At 43.2% G+C, this 19,978-nt stretch overlaps 1 protein-coding gene across 1 annotated transcript in view; it reads left to right on the forward strand.

Moving 5' to 3' along the window:
• Window positions 1-5,989: 5,989 nt before the first annotated feature.
• Window positions 5,990-19,978, forward strand: part of LOC112246890 (ras-associated and pleckstrin homology domains-containing protein 1) — a 123,192-nt gene continuing 109,203 nt past the window's right edge. Inside the window, 1 exon segment of the mRNA XM_042320056.1 lies at window positions 5,990-6,198. The gene's annotated coding sequence lies outside the window, so the exon portion shown is untranslated.

The following is a 19,978-nucleotide window of genomic DNA, read 5'->3' on the forward strand; positions in this document are numbered from 1 at the left end:
ATGGACATTATTATTATTATTATTATTTTTTTTTTCAAAAACAAGGACATTTCTAAGTGACCCCAAACTTCAAACGGTTGTGTACGTATATACTGTATACATGATTATTTAAATATACCAGAGGGTGGATAACAAAAAAAAAACACTAATTTAAGAAGTGGACTGTACATGTTTGGTTTTTGGCCTAAATGTATACATTATAAGTTACCTCTGAACTGTATGTGAACCCCTCTGCAATCTACTGGCACTAACCATTAAAAACTAGGACTTCAACCAGGCTGTCCGTATGCTATTTGCTCTCTCTCTTTTAAACTGCTAGCACAAAGCCTACATGAAAATGTGGTTTGTCCACAAAAGAAAATGAAAAAATAAATAAATCAAAAAAGTAAACTGGGCCAAATCAGCTCTACATAATTCAGCAGGGAGGTGTGCAACTACCACACATTGTACCAGTGGAGAAACTACGTCACCTACATAGGAATTACCATGTCCCTTTCAATTCACATTCCTTTGCCGAAAGAACTATTTGCAAACCTTTTAAAACATCCAGAAAGACAGTGGTCTTAGAAGGGTATTTATACTTTAAAAGACATTTTATGTGAATGGATGAAAGAATTCTGCCAGTGTTTTAATGTCCTAGTTCCATATTTTCTCCTTTATCTCCAACTCATATATCCAAGTGAGTCTGAGGACCTTGGGGATCAGATTGACCATTATACCCATTGATCAAACCTATAACAGACAGACACTGCTCACAAGGAGTTGTTTATGATATCTACACTCAGTTGTCACTTTATTAGGTTCACCACCCTATTCGCGATAATAAACTGTTCCTACATACATCAAGTCCCGTGGTCTTAGCTTGCTGGACACTGAAGCATGCAGAGAAGTATTCAGGTATTCTGTTTGTTTGAACTTTAGAATGTGCAAAATGACAGCACCGTCTGTGATGGTGTTTTGTAACTCAGAAAAGTTTCAAATCTGTTTATTTTATTTTATAATTCCAACACTCAGCTTTTACTGACTGTAACTCCAACTGGACTTAAACAGTCCATCTCCTTTCCCAGCTTCATCAGTTGTTCTGAATTCACGCTGCTCCAGATGCATAGGGGGTTGTACCTAATAAAGTGACCACTGTGACTAGAGACGTTCCAGAATGTGTTCTGGGAATACCCTGGCTATTAAACATTTGGCTGTAAGTGTTGAAGAGTTGAGTCCATTACTTCAGGAGACGGTACCATTCAGCTTGTCTGGGGATGACAAAGAAGGACTTCAACAAAGCCAAAATAGAAAATGATTGGAAGGGGCCTCTTTGCTGATAAATTAGAGACGTATAAATAAGTGACTGTTGTGCCTTGTAACTACTTTAAAATGCAGAACTGTTGCACTAAAAATACAACCATTGATTTGGCATACAATTTACGATTGCAACCATTGTACAACGTTATGTAAACATTGTCTAATTTCATATAGAACCAACTGCACTTAAAATTAAAATTTCTTTAAAGTTATTGCAAATAAATGCATATTTTCACTTTTTCTGTGACAATCACTGAATTAGTTATTGGTTTCTTCATCTTTAAATGCAATATTTGGAATTTTCTGTATTTCTATCAAATCAAAACTGGAACTTCTACTCAAAACAAAGTGTGTAAAAGTATAGTAGACATTTATAGAATAAATCATCAATTTGATGTTTCTGTGACAAACGGTGAATTAGTTACTGATTTTTACATTTGTAACGGGCTTTTGGGCGAATGTCTGTTGAATGTTCGACTATAAAACCAACTTTACCTCCGTGGCTAGCAAGCAAGCTGCGTCACATACGCCTAAAATAACATTGCGGGACTGCGGTTGGGTTTGGAGCCAGCCTCCCAGAAGCTGTCAGCATGCTGCCCTAAATCCAGCCGGAACACTTCAGCCGGCCAGACTGCTCAGAGGAGTCCGCATGGTCCTAAAGCACACCGGAAAACTTCAGCCGGCCCACCAGACGGCTCAGAGGAGTCCGCATGGTCCTAAAGCACACCGGGACCCTTTGTATCACATTACCACGGTAAAACTGGGGGGCCCACGTTTATATTGCAAAATACAGGGCACATTTTTAAAAAGAGACCTCGGTCTCAATATGTCTTCCCTGTTAAAATAAAGCTTAAATAAACATAAATAAATGAAAGAGATTGGTGTGTTTTCTCACAACCTAATCATGGCATGGGGTTGTTCAATGACAGACATCTATCACTTGATGGTTTCATTTCAGAGAGACAAATAATCATGTTTTGTTGCAAAGCACTATATATATATATATAGATATCCACCTATATAATAAGTAGTACCAGGTTTTACACAGTCAAATGGAACAAATAACTACATGTTTAATAAAGACTTAATAAATTATACATATATGACATTAACATATATATTTTTTATATGTAGAAATACAACATTATATCTATCTGAATGTAAAATGTTACTAATTTGACATTTTAGTCATTTAGCAGATGCTCTCTTCCAGTTCGTTCATTTTAAAATAGCAAAGTGAGACAAACACAAATATACAGGATATGAACATTGCATTCCTGCTAAACAATGGAAGCGTAACGTTGGCAACAAAAATCCATTCTAATACACCTCTAACATCCATGAATTCAACATCTGAGAACAGTATTGTTTTACATGCAGAGACCCATAAGCAATCATTTCTAAGATGAAATAAAAAAATAAAACAAATAATGTAAAAAAACACAAATATGAAGAAGTGGTCAAAACACTCGTCATTTATTTTCTATTTTCTATTGGTCGTTTTGTGGGAAATGGTTGATGCAACACATCTTGAAATACACTACCAATAAACTATAACTATATGCATTTAATCTGTTGAAAATCTTTTCACATCAACTTTTTATTTTCATTTGAAATTTACGACAACTGACAGAATAAATCCAATGTATTTTACAGAAGTTTTCATGATAGATGAAAGATCATCCTGCAGACGGCCTTACATAACTAATAAATGATGCTTTACACAGTATCTTCAGAAAAAGACTCCTCTGAAATGGACATCCATCCGATTTCTATCAAATGGATTCATAGAGCCCTTTGTCTTTTCTTTTTTACATCAGCAGATGTAGAATACGGTGTATATACAGAAACCTAAAACCACAGCAAGTAAGTACAGATGTAGAAGCATATCTGAATCTCACCTTTGCAGTTGGGACGTTGGGAGAGTTCAGTAAACAGATTATCTGAAAGAGAGAAGGACAGGAGGATCGTTGTCATCCATAAATTACCCTCCATCTTGTTCTCCTAATCCCTGAAGTGATAGCAGGGCAGAGGAGAGTAGAGGAGCTGGACCGCACAATGTTTCTGATTCACCTTGATGCTAGGAGGATACAGTTTTCACCCCGAGCAGAGGGGTGAAAACACCACACCCACACACTTGACTGTGGTAAATAACAATATGTATTCACAGACAACTAGACTGTCATTGTTTCTCAAACGACACCCCGTTGCCTACCCACTAGTTGAATCAAAGTTGTTTCTACGTCATTTAAATTAACGTTGAACCAACGTGGAATAGATGTTGAATTGAAGTCTGTGCCCAGTGGGTATTTAGTGCACTTATTTTGACCAGAACTCATAGAAGTAGTGCACTATATAGGGAATAGAGTGCCCTTTGACAGGTACACACTCGATATGTCTATGCATTCACAGACTACAGTATATAGACTGAGTTGACTGTTACAGACTACGTTTTACATACTTGTCCTGCTATATTACTATATTATTTACAAACCCATATACTGCCAACCAGGCCCATATATTCTGCTAAGTATTTCTTTAGAATTTCTACGAGTTTGCATTTGCACTTTGTGGGTGTCTGCCTGAATTGTGAGTCACTCCTTCCATATTTGTGAGTCACTCCTGCCATATTTGTGAGTCACTCCTTCCTCTCTTCTCTTCCCTCTCTTTACCCTCTCCTCCCTTTGTCTTCACCGTGCTCTCTTCTCCCTCTTCTCCTCCCTCTTTCTCCTCCCTCTCTTCTCCCTCTTCTCCTCCCTCTCACCTCCCTCTCCACCTCCCTCTCCACCTCCCTCTCCACCTCCCTCTCTTCTCTCTCTTCTCCTCCCTCTGTTTTCCCTCTCTCCTCCCTCTCTTCTCCTCCCTCTCTTCTCCCTCCTCTCCCCCTCTCTTCTCCCTCTTCTCCTCCCTCTCTTCTCCTCCTTCTCTTCACCTTCTTCACCTCCCTGTTGGGTTTAAAACCCCTGGTCTCTGGGCATGACATCTCAAATAGCACCCTATGTGACCTGGTCAAAAGTAGTGCACTACATAGGGAATAGGGTGAAATTGTCATCATAGCCAGATCTGAGATAGATGGGTTTGGGTTAGAAGAGAGAGAGAGAGATGTTGCAGCTAACAGACCGAGCCAGAGAGAGGAAGTTGGGGGTTTTCAACCACAATGTGGTGATGGTTCCACAGAACAGAGTCAGGTGTATTTTAACATGGTAACATCTTCTGAAAACGTTTGAAACTCTACTACAAAGCAGACAGACACCCACTCTTTAATGAGTATTTTAAATAATCCCACTTACTATGCTACTGTGATATGTGGTTGTTCCACCTAGCTATCTTTAGATGAATGCACTAACTGTAGGTTACAGCGTCTGCTAAATGACAAAAATGTCAAATTAGTGGAATGGTATCAAATACATAAAACAAGGCCTTTCGAGTGGCGCACCGGTCTAAGGCACTGCATCGCAGTGCTAGAGGGGTCACTACAGACCCGGGTTTGATCCCGGGCTGTATCACAGCGATCTAAGGCACTGCATCGCAGTGCTAGAGGGGTCACTACAGACCTGGGTTTGATCCCGGGCTGTATCACAGCGGTCTAAGGCACTGCATCGCAGTGCTAGAGGGGTCACTACAGACCCGGGTTTGATCCCGGGCTGTATCACAACCAGCCATGATCGGGAGTCCCATAGGGCGGCAAACAACTGGCCCAGTGTTGTCCGGGTTCGGGCAGGGTTTGGTCAGGGGGGGCTTTACTTGGCTCATCACGCTCTAGCAACTCCTTGTGGCGGGCCGGGCTCCTGCAGGTTGACCTCGTTCATCGGTTGAACGGAGTTCCTCCGACACATTGGTGCGGCTGGCTTCCAGGTTAAGCTGACGGGTGTTAAGAAGAGCGGTTTGGTGGGTCATGTTTCGGAGGACGCATGACTTGACCTTCGCCTCTCCCAAGCCCGTTGGGGAGTTGCAGCGATGAGACAAGATCGAAAACAGAGAGAAAATACAAAAGAATAATAATACAAAAAATATAATACATAAAACACATAGCTCCGTTCCATCCATTATTGTGAGCCGTCCTCCTCCCAGCAGCCTCCTGTGCTGGCTAGATATACTGTCAGCTCAGGCCCTGGGCTAAGATTAGTAATTGACCATGACCTGTTTCATGTGGTTTGTCTTCAGGCCTGGAGGAACAATCACTGCGACCCCACATGTCCCCTCTTGCTCCAGGGTGAAGTTTCTCCTAGTTACAGATCTAGGATCAGCCTGCCCTCCCCCAATCCTATCTTTAACTATTAGTGGGGAAAATGCTAAACTGACCCAAGATCAGCGTCTAAGGGGCAATTTTAACAGTCTCACTGTATAGATACTCACCAGTCTCACATTACAGGCCTTTGAAGAGGAACCACCAAGAGACTATATTTCTTTAGTGGTAATATTATCAACCATATAATGAGTATTTCCCCATTCCCAGACATAGATACTCCCGAGTGAGACCTGTCTGTACAATATAGGCATATGCAGGTAAGAAACCCTTGTATGAAAACATATATGTATTTAAATCACTGTTATTTGTGTGACTGACGATCTCAAATAAATAGCGTTTGTTTTCGCTCGGTTGGTTGATTGGTCGAGACTGATTGCAGCACTGAGGGACTGCAGGCCTGGTCTCCTCTGGACAGGAAACAGGAATTCGGGAACGCGCCTCCCATCTGCGGCGCGCTCCTGACTGGTTTTTACAGAATGGAGCTGGGAGGAATCAGTGTCAGAGTTGTTACGAAGCTAAGAAGTCGGCATCGCCGGTGAAAACCGTTCAATTCTGAAAACCGACCAATTGAAATCACAATATTACATGTGCCGATCAATTGTAGCAGTTTTCCCGTTGGATACAGAGGAAAACATTCTGGATTTGTGATAGTAAGTAGCCGCTTACATTCTGTCTCTCTTGAAACCCACCTTGATTTACGAGCAATATTTTGTATTTGCAAAACGTTTTTATAATTATGTTACGTTGGAATCAGGGGACGCTCATCTGTTAAATCGATGCAATGTTGAATTGTAGGTTATTATAACGGATTACTCATTAGCCTATTCGCTGATATGGAGCCATATCAGGCTACCATGATTAGCCTACATTTCTACAGCTGTGAAATCTAGAGACATTTGGAAACACAAAAATGGCCAAGGCAGATTTATCCTGTGTTTTAAATGCAAGAAAAACAACACGTTTATCGCTAGGCCAAAAATGCATGAGGCTACAACGTTGATTCATTTCAACGAAGGCAGCAGATGAGAATTGAATTGCATCTGGAGCTGGTTTGGACGTTTTCAGGCTAAATGGGTGTGTTGTGGTTTGTACGAGGCTAATGTTTTGGTGCCCTGTTCATGGAATAATGCAGTGTATGTCAGCCGAAGGACAAGCACAGGGAAAAGTCGTGGATGGTTCCGGGCCTGTGAACACTATTGCCGGGGAGAATTATGTGACATACCATTAAGTAAGGGAACCCTAATTGGGCCAATATGTACGATGTAAATTCTGAATTAGGCCTACACATGATAAGGGCGTGGCGAGTCACTGATAGGGGCGTGTTCTCGTGCCAGCGTTTCATCTGTGTTGCCACCCTGTAATTTCTAAATTGTCTCATCACAGCACTGTTGGTTCATGTTTGATGCCACAACGAAGCAGTCTATTTTTGGGCTGTGCGATATGGCCTAAAAATATAATCTCGATTTTGTTGTTAAAATTTATGTGCGATTTACGATATACATCTGAAATGTTTTCAAATGTTTTCTCTAAATAATCTTTGTCAAATTTAAAGGTCAGATAACCACTGAGTAGACTGATACCCTGTTTCATGCCATAAGTAAAGATGTACAGTGCCTATAACTATGCCCCCAATGCATTCTAATACATCCACAATGTGAATTCAATTATTTGTTCTGTTTATTGTCAAACTAATACATTTTTATTTTAAATTGTACCATTCCAACCCTGTTTAGCATGAGCTAGTCCAAATATGGCACGTTATCACAATTTATATCCGTTCTGCCATCACTCTCAGATAGGGACTTTTATTTTGAAGGCGAACCCGGAAATTAACACACTGAAGACAACAGCCGCCGGTTACCGTAGCAACGGAGTAAACACATTTTCGCCCCTGTGAAAAGTGAATCGCTTTAACACCATATCGCTATGAATTAAAACGTACTTACAGTCAACAGAAGTTATGAACCCCTATATATATATATATATATATGAGAAAACAATGATTTATTGTGGCTAGCTAGCTCATCTGTTACATGTATGTACTGATGTATTTACAGCCAGGGTAGGCCGGCATTGTAACATAATAATTTGTCATTTAACTGATTTACCTAGTTAAATAAATAAATATAAATCACCAGGCTTTCTACCTAATCGAGCATGGTGCAAACACCGCCGAGCGCCACCCGGTCACACTGCCTCTCAGCTGCACCGCTCTGTATTATCTACAGTAGTAGGAAGAGGAACATCTCTGATAACCTGCGATATTCATATGAACACCTTGTTGTACCTTGTTGTAATCGATCGGGCACTAGAGCTGCCTAATCCAATCAATGGCAGTTTATTGTTCTAAACATTCTGTGTGTAGATTTAGCTGCTTCCTACACCCTAATTCAGTGGTCACCAACCTTTTCTGAGTCAAAATGCAAGCAGAGATCTACTACTCAGGTTGTTTTTTAAAACATGACTTAAAAACAAAACAAACTATGCAACATTAACCAATTAAAAACAGTTCTGTAGCAATGAGGTTTATACAGTAGGCTATAGGAACCAATGGAGGCTCTCGAGTGGCACAGTGGTCTAAGACACTGCATCTCAGTACAAGAAGCATCACATCCGGCCGTGATTAGGAGTCGCGTGGGACGGCACCCCATTGGCTCAGCGTCTGTTCTGAGGGGTCGGAGAAGTTACTGTCAACAGCACAAAACAGCACTAACCCTAAACAACAGGAATGAACGCAAGGCTTTATCATTGGGATATTTACAGAAATGTTTGCTGATGGACTCGGGATACCTCGGAGATGGACCGGTTGGTGACCACGTCCCTAGTTAATCCCTGTTTCTACCCTTTACATTAGACCACAGAGTGGGCCCATTCCATGACCATCTACTGGCTCAGCTGTTTCTACCCCCTTTACATTAGACCACAGAGTGGGCCCATTCCATGACCATCTACTGGCTCAGCTGTTTCTACCCCCTTTACATTAGACCACAGAGTGGGCCCATTCCATGACCATCTACTGGCTCAGCTGTTTCTACCCCCTTTACATTAGACCACAGAGTGGGCCCATTCCATGACCATCTACTGGCTCAGCTGTTTCTACCCCCTTTACATTAGACCACAGAGTGGGCCCATTCCATGACCATCTACTGGCTCAGCTGTTCCATGACCATCTACTGGCCAGCTGTTTCTTTACATTAGACCACAGAGTGGGCCCATTCCATGACCATCTACTGGCTCAGCTGTTTCTACCCCCTTTACATTAGACCACAGAGTGGGCCCATTCCATGACCATCTACTGGCTCAGCTGTTTCTACCGCCTTTACATTAGACCACAGAGTGGGCCCATTCCATGACCGGCTCATGGAGCTTTATGTCTATCAGAGGTTTATAAATCTATTTATTAGTTAGGACCATAAAGCTCTCTATCAGAGAGGTTTATAAATATATTTATTAGCACCATAAAATACAGCGCTCTAAGGCGCAGCATCTCCATGCAAGAGGCATCACTGCAGTCCCTGGTTCGAATCCAGGCCGTATCACATCCGGACGTGATTGGGAGTCTCATAGGGCAGCACACAATTTGGCCCAGCGTCGTCTGGGTTTGGCCGAGGTAGGCTGTCATTGTAAATAAGAATTTGTTCTTAACTGACTTGCCTAGTTAAAAAATGATGGCCCACCCATTTAGGAGCCAGGGCCACCCAATCAGAATACATTTTTCCCCACAAAAGGGCTTTATTGCAGACAGAAATACTCCTCAGTTTCATCAGCTGTTTGGGTGGCTGGTCTCAGACGAGCCCGCAGGTGAAGAAGCTGGATGTGGACCTCCTGGGCTGGCCTGGTTACACGTGGTCTGCGGTTCTGAGGCTGGTTGGACATACTGCCAAATTCTATAAAATTATTTTGGAGGCTGTTTATGGTAGATAAATGAACATTTACTTCTCTGGTGGACATTCCTGCAGTCAGCAAGCCAACTGCTGCACCCTCAACTTGAGACATCTGTGGCATTGTGTGACAAAACTGCACATTTTAGAGTGGCCTTTTATTGTCCCCAGCACAAGGTGCACCTGTGTAATGATCATGCTGTTTAATCAGCTTCTTGATATGCCACACATGTCAGGTGGATGGATTATCTTGGCAAAGTTGAAATGCTCACTAACAGGGATGTAAACAAATTTGTTTAGAACTTTAAATGGATGTAAACAAATTTGAGAGACATAAGGTTTTTGTGTGTATTTGAAAATGTGTTTATTTTATTCTCATGAAACATGGGACCAACACATTTACATTTTGCGTTTATACACTGGTCAGTCCGTTAGGTAGGCCCATAAAGTTCTGTATCAGAGGGGTTTATAAATCTATTAGGTAGGCCCATACAGTTCTGTATCAGAGGGGTTTGTAAATCTATTAGGTAGGCCCATACAGTTCTGTATCAGAGGGGTTTATAAATCTATTTATTAGGTAGGACCATAAAGCTCTGAGCAGCTTGGCACAGAGACTTTTGAGGCAGAGGGGACAAATCTTACAGCCGCTTGTCATCAGTGAGGAATCTGAAGTTCTGTGACGCCCAGATCTGAAACACCAGGGCCCCGTTTCCCAGAAGCGTCTTAAATATTTCTTCTAACCATGAATTTAGCCTTGATTTTAGGAGAACGGGCCCTGGACTCTGCAGTGGTACTGTGGTAGGGCTCAGGTGAGGGAATCTATAGGCATCTATCAATAGATGCCGTCAAATGCCACCCGATTCCCTTTATAGTGCTCTACTGGACCAGGACCAAGAGAGAATAGGGTGGCATTTGGAACATGCAGTACTGTAGGTCTGAGGTTGCCTATACATTAAACTTCATATCTCTTCAGCCCTGAAACATCCCTTTAGAGGGCCTGTGGTTGCTGCTAGGACAGGCCTGTGGTTGCTGCTAGGACAGGCCTGTGGCTGTGGTTGCTGCTAGGACAGGCCTGTGGCTGTGGTTGCTGCTAGGACAGGCCTGTGGCTGTGGTTGCTGCTAGGTCAGACCTGTGGCTGTGGTTGCTGCTAGGACAGGCCTGTGGTTGCTGCTAGGACAGGCCTGTGGCTGTGGTTGCTGCTAGGTCAGACCTGTGGCTGTGGTTGCTGCTAGGACAGGCCTGTGGTTGCTGCTAGGACAGGCCTGTGGTTGCTGCTAGGACAGGCCTGTGGCTGTGGTTGCTGCTAGGACAGGCCTGTGGCTGTGGTTGCTGCTAGGACAGGCCTGTGGTTGCTGCTAGGTCAGGCCTGTGGTTGCTGCTAGGTCAGGCCTGTGGCTGTGGTTGCTGCTAGGTCAGGCCTGTGGCTGTGGTTGCTGCTAGGTCAGGCCTGTGGCTGCTGCTAGGTCAGGCCTGTGGCTGTGGTTGCTGCTAGGACAGGCCTGTGGCTGTGGTTGCTGCTAGGTCAGACCTGTGGCTGTGGTTGCTGCTAGGTCAGGCCTGTGGCTGTGGTTGCTGCTAGGTCAGGCCTGTGGTTGCTGCTAGGTCAGGCCTGTGGTTGCTGCTAGGTCAGGCCTGTGGCTGTGGTTGCTGCTAGGTCAGGCCTGTGGCTGTGGTTGCTGCTAGGTCAGGCCTGTGGCTGCTGCTAGGTCAGGCCTGTGGCTGTGGTTGCTGTGGTTGCTGCTAGGACAGGCCTGTGGATGGATGGAAAATATTGTTTTCCCTTCAGGAAATCCCTCCTTTTTCTCCTGAGCTGGACAGAGTAGCGAGCCAAGGCCTGAGATGATACCGTTGTGATGATTTTGCTCAGTTCATCTTTCCCTCAAGCCTGACTAGTCTGCCTGCCACTGAAAAACATTCCCATAGCATGATGCTGCCACCACCATGCTTCACAGTAGGGATGGTGCCAGGTTTCCTCCAGATGTGACGCTTGTCTTTCAGGCCAAAGAGTTCAATCTTTGTTTCATCAGATGAGAGAATGTTGTTTCTCATGGTCTGAGAGTCCTTTAGGTGACTTTTGGCAAACTCTAAGCGGGCTGTCATGTGCCTTTTACTGTGGAGTGGCTTCCATCTGGTCACTCTAGTATAAAGGCCTCCTGATTGGTGGAGTGCTGCAGAGATGGTTGTCCTAACTCTAAGCGGGCTGTCATGTGCCTTTTACTGAGGATTAGCTTCTGTCTGGCACTACCCTCTTAAACTTTTAAAGAACTTAAACGTTCACTTTCTTACATGGCACATATTGCGCTTTTACTTTCTTCTCCAACACTTACTTGAACCAAATTGAACATCTTTCATTATTTATTTGAGGCTAAATTGATTTTATTGATGTATTCTATTAAGTTAAAATAAGTGTTCATTCAGCATTGTTGTAATTGTCATTATTACAAATTTAAAAAATGGCCGATTTAATCTATCGGCTTTTTGGCCCTCCAATAATCGGTATCGGCGTTGAAAAATCATAATCGGTCGACCTCTAGTCTGTATATTATATATTAGTCATACTTTTATTATTGATTTATGGTGAGTGCTTGTGTGTCTACAGACAGGGACAATCATAGACCGCCTGCACTCTGTCCCCCTGCCAGGGGGAGGTCTGGTTGTCAGACCACAGTCCTGCGCCAGGGGGAGGAGGTCTGGTTGTCAGGGGGAGGTCTGGTCGTCAGACCACAGTCCTGCGCCGGGTGTGGAGGCGGCCTGGTCGTCAGACCCCAGTCCTGCGCCGGGTGTGGAGGAGGCCTGGTCATCAGACCACAGTCCTGCGCCGGGTGTGGAGGAGGCCTGGTCGTCAGACCACAGTCCTGCGCCGGGTGTGGAGGAGGCCTGGTCGTCAGACCACAGTCCTGCGCCGGGTGTGGAGGAGGCCTGGTCGTCAGACCACAGTCCTGCGCCGGGTGTGGAGGAGGCCTGGTCGTCAGACCACAGTCCTGCGCCGGGTGTGGAGGAGGCCTGGTCGTCAGACCACAGTTTTGCAGGAGGAGAAACAACATTCCTTATTTGTAGCATGGTGTTCTCTGTGGTTTAGTTGACCTTTGGCTTGGTGGCAGCAGCTGCTGTAGTCATTTCAGAGTAGAGAGCAGAGCCAACCCATCCAGACCAGATGCTGATACCGTACTGCCAGCTCTCACAGGACTGAAGGACTGAAATGAGAGAAACAGATGACAACATTCTCCTACACAGAGAAGAATCTGGAGAATTAGGGAGGATCGATTCATGTCACAGTCAGGACCTAAAGTCACCAGACAGATTTACTTGGTCTTGATTGTCAAGGAACCTTGAGACGTTGACCAATTCATTGGAACATTGATGCTTGAAGCAGTTAACTATTTGATTTGAAGGTCTTGTTGAGGTCATGTTTCTATAAGAAGAGGGAGATGGTGAATCTCAGCAGTTTCCACTAAAGCTGCTTTCATCTGGCAACCAATCACAATTCCAGATGCCAGGTAGCAGTTTAGTTTAGTGGATCTCAAAAATAGCCCTCTGTCTCTCTCTCTCTCTGTGTGTGTCTCTGTGTGTGTGTCTCTGTGTGTGTGTCTCTGTGTGTGTGTCTCTGTGTGTGTGTCTCTGTGTGTGTGTCTCTGTGTGTGTGTCTCTGTGTGTGTGTCTCTGTGTGTGTGTCTCTGTGTGTGTGTCTCTGTGTGTGTGTCTCTGTGTGTGTGTCTCTGTGTGTGTGTCTCTGTGTGTGTGTCTCTCTGTCTCTCTGTCTCTCTGTCTCTCTGTCTCTCTGTCTCTCTGTCTCTCTGTCTCTCTGTCTCTCTGTCTCTCTGTCTCTCTGTCTCTCTGTCTCTCTGTCTCTCTGTCAATTCAATTCAAGGGCTTTATTGGCATGGGAAACATGTGTTAACATTGCCAAAGCAAGTGAGGTAGACAACATACAAAGTGAATATATAAAGTGAAAAACAACAAAAATTAACAGTAAACATTACACATACAGAAGTTTCAAAACAGTGAAGACATTACAAATGTCATATTATATATATATATATATATATATACAGTGTTTTAACAATGTACAAATGGTTAAAGAACACAAGATAAAATAAATAAGCATAAATATGGGTTGTATTTAAAATGGTGTTTGTTCTTCACTGGTTGCCCTTTTCTCGTGGCAACAGGTCACAAATCTTGCTGCTGTGATGGCACACTGTGGAATTTCACCCAGTAGATATGGGAGTTTTTCAAAATTGGATTTGTTTTCGAATTCTTTGTGGATCTGTGTAATCTGAGGGAAATATGTCTCTCTAATATGGTCATACATTGGGCAGGAGGTTAGGAAGTGCAGCTCAGTTTCCACCTCATTTTGTGGGCAGTGAGCACATAGCCTGTCTTCTCTTGAGAGCCATGTCTGCCTACGGCGGCCTTTCTCAATAGCAAGGCTATGCTCACTGAGTCTGTACATAGTCAAGGCTTTCCTTAATTTTGGGTCAGTCACAGTGGTCAGGTATTCTGCTGCTGTGTACTCTCTGTGTAGGACCAAATAGCATTCTAGTTTGCTCTGTTTTTTTGTTAATTCTTTCCAATGTGTTAAGTAGTTATCTTTTTGTTTTCTCATGATTTGGTTGGGTCTAATTGTGCTGCTGTCCTGGGGATCTGTAGTGTGTGTTTGTGTTTGTGAACAGAGCCCCAGGACCAGCTTGCTTAGGGGACTCTTCTCCAGGTTCATCTCTCTGTAGGTGATGGCTTTGTTATGGAAGGTTTGTGAATCGCTTCCTTTTAGGTGGTTGTAGAATTTAACAGCTCTTTTCTGGATTTTGATAATTACTGGGTATCGGCCTAATTCTGCTCTGCATGCATTATTTGGTGTTCTACGTTGTACACGGAGGATATTTTTGCAGAATTCTGTGTGCAGAGTCTCAATTTGGTGTTTGTCCCATTTTGTGAAGTCTTGGTTGGTGAGCGGACCCCAGACCTCACAACCATAAAGGGCAATGGGCTCTGACTGATTCAAGTATTTTTAGCCAAATCCTAATTGGTATGTTGAAATTTGTTTCTTTTGATGGCATAGAATGCCCTTCTTGCCTTGTCTCTCAGATCGTTCACAGCTTTGTGGAAGTTACCTGTGGTGCTGATGTTTAGGCCAAGGTATGTATAGTTTTTTGTGTGCTCTAGGGCAACAGTGTCTAGATGGAATTTGTATTTGTGGTCCTGGTGACTGGACCTTTTTTGGAACACCATTATTTTGGTCTTACTGAGATTTACTGTCAGGGCCCAGGTCTGACAGTATCTGTGCATAAGATCTAGGTGCTGCTGTAGGCCCTCCTTGGTTGGTGACAGAAGCACCAGATCATCAGCAAACAGCAGACATTTGACTTCGGATTCTAGCAGGGAGAGGCCGGGTGCTGCAGACTTTTCTAGTGCCCGCTCCAATTCGTTGATATATATGTTGAAGAGGGTGGGGCTTAAGCTGCATCCCTGTCTAACCCCACGACCCTGTGTGAAGAAATGTGTGTGTTTTTTGCCAATTTTAACCGCACACTTGTTGTTTGTGTACATGGATTTTATAATGTCGTATGTTTTACCCCCAACACCACTTTCCATCAGTTTGTATAGCAGACCCTCATGCCAGATTGAGTCGAAGGCTTTTTTGAAATTAACAAAGCATGAGAAGACTTTGCCTTTGTTTTGGTTTGTTTGGTTGTCAATTAGGGTGTGCAGGGTGAATACATGGTCTGTTGTACAGTAATTTGGTAAAAAGCCAATTTGACATTTGCTCAGTACTTTGTTTTCATTGAGGAAATGTACGAGTCTGCTGTTAATAATAATGCAGAGGATTTTCCCAAGGTTACTGTTGACACATATTCCACGGTAGTTATTGGGGTCAAATTTGTCTCCACTTTTGTGGATTGGGGTGATCAGTCCTTGGTTCCAAATATTGGGGAAGATGCCAGAGCTAAGTATGATGTTAAAGAGTTTTAGTATAGCCAGTCGGAATTTGTTGTCTGTATATTTGATCATTTCATTGAGGATACCATCAACACCACAGGCCTTTTAGGGTTGGAGGGTTTTTATTTTGTCCTGTAACTCTTTCAATGTAATTACCAGAACCCACTGGATTCTCCAGTCTTTAATAGTTGATTCTAAGATCTGTATTTGATCATGTATATGTTTTTGCTCTTTATTCTTTGTTATAGAGCCAAAAAGATTGGAGAAGTGGTTTACCCATACATCTCCATTTTGGATAGATAATTCTTAGTGTTGTTTGTTTAGTGTTTTCCAATTTTCCCAGAAGTGGTTAGAGTCTATGGATTCTTCAATTACATTGAGCTGATTTCTGACATGCTGTTCCTTCTTTTTCCGTAGTGTATTTCTGTATTGTTTTAGTGATTCACAATAGTGAAGGCGTAGACTCAGGTTTTCCGGGTCTCTATGTTTTTGGTTGGACAGGTTTCTCAATTTCTTTCTTAGATTTTTGCATTCTTCATCAAACCATTTGTCATTATTGTTAATTTTCTTCGGTTTTCTATTTGAGATTTTTAAATTTGATAGGGAAGCTGAGAGGTCAAATATACTGTTTAGATTTTCTACTGCCATGTTTACACCTTCACTATTACAGTGGAACGTTTTACCCAGGAAATTGTCTAAAAGGGATTGAATTTGTTGTTGCCTAATTGTTTTTTGGTAGGTTTCTACACTGCATTCCTTCCATCTATAGCATTTCTTAATGTTACTCAGTTCCTTTGGCTTTGATGCCTCATGATTGAGTATGGCTCTGTTTAAGTAGACTGTGATTTTGCTGTTGTCTGAAAGGGATGTCAGTGGGCCGACTGTGAACGCTCTGTGAGAGACTGGGTTGAGGTCAGTGATAAAGTAGTCTACAGTACTACTGCCAAGAGATGAGCTATAGGTGTACCTACCATAGGAGTCCCCTCGAAGCCTAACATTGACTATGTACATACCCAGCGTGCGACAAAGCTGCAGGAGTTGTGACCCGTTTTTGTTGGTTGTGTTGTCATAGTTGTGCCTAGGGGGGCATATGTGGGAGGGAATGCTGTCACCTCCACCTCTGTCTCTCTCTGTGTCTCCTATCATCGATCTCTTCTCCATGAAAGCTCTGTCTAGAAAGGAACATGTGGTATTGAACACATGTTATTCATATGCCTGTTATAGACTAGAGTTTTAGAGTTATAGACTAGAGTTCTTAAGATCTCTGCTGCTGGGTTGTAGTGTACGTCCCACATGGCACCCTATATAGTGCACTACTATAGACCAGAGCCCTATTCCCTATATAGTGCACTACTATAGACCAGAGCCCTATTCCCTATATAGTGCACTACATTAGACCAGAGCCCTATTCCCTATATAGTGCACTACATTAGACCAGAGCCCTATTCCCTATATAGTGCACTACATTAGACCAGAGCCCTATTCCCTATATAGTGCACTACTTTAGACCAGAGCCCTATTCCCTATATAGTGACACTACTTTAGACCAGAGCCCTATTCCCTATATAGTGCACTACTTACTTTAGACCAGAGCCCTATTCCCTATATATATAGTGCACTACTTTAGACCAGAGCCCTATTCCCTATATAGTGCACTACTTTAGACCAGAGCCCTATTCCCTATATAGTGCACTACTTTAGACCAGAGCCCTATTCCCTATATAGTGCACTACTATAGACCAGAGCCCTATTCCCTATATAGTGCACTACTATAGACCAGAGCCCTATTCCCTATATAGTGCACTACTACTATTCCCTATACCAGAGCCCTATTCCCTATATAGTGCACTACATTAGACCAGAGCCCTATTCCCTATATAGTTTAGACACCCTACATTAGACCAGAGCCCTATTCCCTATATAGTGCACTACATTAGACCAGAGCCCTATTCCCTATATAGTGCACTACATTAGACCAGAGCCCTATTCCCTATATAGTGCACTACATTAGACCAGAGCCCTATTCCCTATATAGTGCACTACATTAGACCAGAGCCCTATTCCCTATATAGTGCACTACATTAGACCAGAGCCCTATTCCCTATATAGTGCACTACATTAGACCAGAGCCCTATTCCCTACATAGACCAGAGCCCTATTCCCTATATAGTGCACTACATTAGACCAGAGCCCTATTCCCTATATAGTGCACTACATTAGACCAGAGCCCTATTCCCTATATAATGCACTACTATAGACCAGGGCCCTAATTCCCTATATAATGCACTACTATATACCAGGGCCCTATTCCCTATATAGTGCACTACTATAGACCAGGGCCCTATTCCCTATATAGTGCACTAGTGTTGACCAGAGCCCTATTCCCTATATAGTGGTACTACTGTAGACCAGAGCCCTAGTCCCTATATAGTGGTACTACTATAGACCAGGGCCCTATTCCCTATATAGAGGTACTACTATAGACCAGAGCCCTATTCCCTATATAGTGGTACTACTATAGACCAGAGCCCTATTCCCTATATAGTGGTACTACTATAGACCAGAGCCCTATTCCCTATATAGTGACCAGTACTACTATAGACCAGAGCCCTATTCCCTATATAGTGCACTACTATAGACCAGAGCCCTATTCCCTTTATAGTGGTACTACTATAGACCAGAGCCCTATTCCCTATATAGTGCACTACTATAGACCAGAGCCCTATTCCCTATATAGAGGTACTACTATAGACCAGAGCCCTATTCCCTATATAGTGCACTACTATAGACCAGAGCCCTATTCCCTTTATAGTGGTACTACTATAGACCAGAGCCCTATTCCCTATATAGTGCCACTACTATAGACCAGAGCCCTATTCCCTATATAGTGCCACTACTATAGACCAGAGCCCTATTCCCTATATAGTGCCACTACTATAGACCAGAGCCCTATTCCCTATATAGTGCCACTACTATAGACCAGAGCCCTATTCCCTATATAGTGCACTACTATAGACCAGAGCCCTATTCCCTATATAGTGCACTACTATAGACCAGAGCCCTATTCCCTATATAGTTTCACTACTATAGACCAGAGCCCTATTCCCTATATAGTGCACTTCTATAGACCAGAGCCCTATTCCCTATATAGTACACTACTTTAGACCAGAGCCCTATTCCCTATATAGTACACTACTTTAGACCAGAGCCCTATTCCCTATATGTAGCCCGTGGAAAGGTGAAACGTTTCTGCTGGGAAGCAGATATTATGATGACATTGACTGTTTCGTTCATTTTGGACTTGGTTGAGGGTTTTTTCTGTTGTTCAAGGCAAGCCGAAGTCTGTGGTTGGTCAATAGTAGGGATTCTACACCGCTTCGTCTGTGATTGGTCAATAGTAGGGATTCTACACCGCTTCGTCTGTGATTGGTCAATAGTAGGGATTCTACACTGCTTCGTCTGTGATTGGTCAATAGTCGGGATTCTTCGGTGAAGTCTTTTTTTAAATCAACGCAAGATGACTTGTTTTCATTGAGAAATATTACACCAGACATCTGAGTTGGATGTAATGTTGCTAAAACGCCCAAATGAATGACAGATTTCTGGAGTCATCTGACTATTTTGAGAAAGTCTATACTGGCTACGGAAGTTTCAAAATGAACAAATATTACGATTGGTGCTTTTTCTCTTTCTTTTTTTACAAGCGATGGTCTTCTAAGGGAGTATTTATTTAACCTTTATTTCACTAAGTCAGTTAAGAACAAATTCTCATTTTCAATGACGGACTAGGAACAGTGGGTTAGCTGCCTTGTTCAGGGGCAGAACAACAGATTTTTACCTTGTCAGCTCAGGGATTCGATCCAGCATCCCTTCGGTTACTAGTCCAACGCTCTAGCTACTATGTCACCTCTAACACCTGCCTCCCCTAATATGTGAGCATACTCGTTGGCCGAGCTGAAGCATGCTGATGCCTTAAGAGGCTCCAGTGTTAGAAAGGCCAGTGAGTTCCTCTGCTATTCTGTGTGTGTGTGTGTGGGGGGGGGACTTTTTCAATGCTCCTGACTGCTGGTGCTGCCATATTAATAGAATCGGCGTCCCCATTTAAGTCAATGATGACATCATGGCTGGACCGCCGGACATTGTGAGTGTACCCATAGGAGCACAGCAGGAAGTGTACCCATAGGAGCACAGCAGGAAGTGTACCCATAGGAGCACAGCAGGAAGTGTACCCATAGGAGCACAGCAGGAAGTGTACCCATAGGAGCACAGCAGGAAGTAGTATGTGCTAAAATATGAGCTGTTTTTTGTTTGATTCAACTCATCTGACATTCCAAAAAAGTCCAATCCATTAAATGAGCCACATCAGTTTACATAATTTGAATAATTTAAATGTAAACATTCTACATTAGCATGGGTTCATCAGTATCTCTCTGGGATGGTCTGGTGTTGAATAGCTAGGCTCTGTCAGGTCGTAGTTCATCAGTATCTCTCTCTGGGATGGTCTGGTGTTGAATAGCTAGGCTCTGTCAGGTCATAGTTCATCAGTATCTCTCTCTGGGATGGTCTGGTGTTGAATAGCTAGGCTCTGTCAGGTCGTAGTTCATCAGTATC

Source organism: Oncorhynchus tshawytscha, linkage group LG03, assembly GCF_018296145.1.
Source record: "Oncorhynchus tshawytscha isolate Ot180627B linkage group LG03, Otsh_v2.0, whole genome shotgun sequence".
In the NCBI taxonomy this organism is placed as follows: domain Eukaryota; kingdom Metazoa; phylum Chordata; class Actinopteri; order Salmoniformes; family Salmonidae; genus Oncorhynchus; species Oncorhynchus tshawytscha.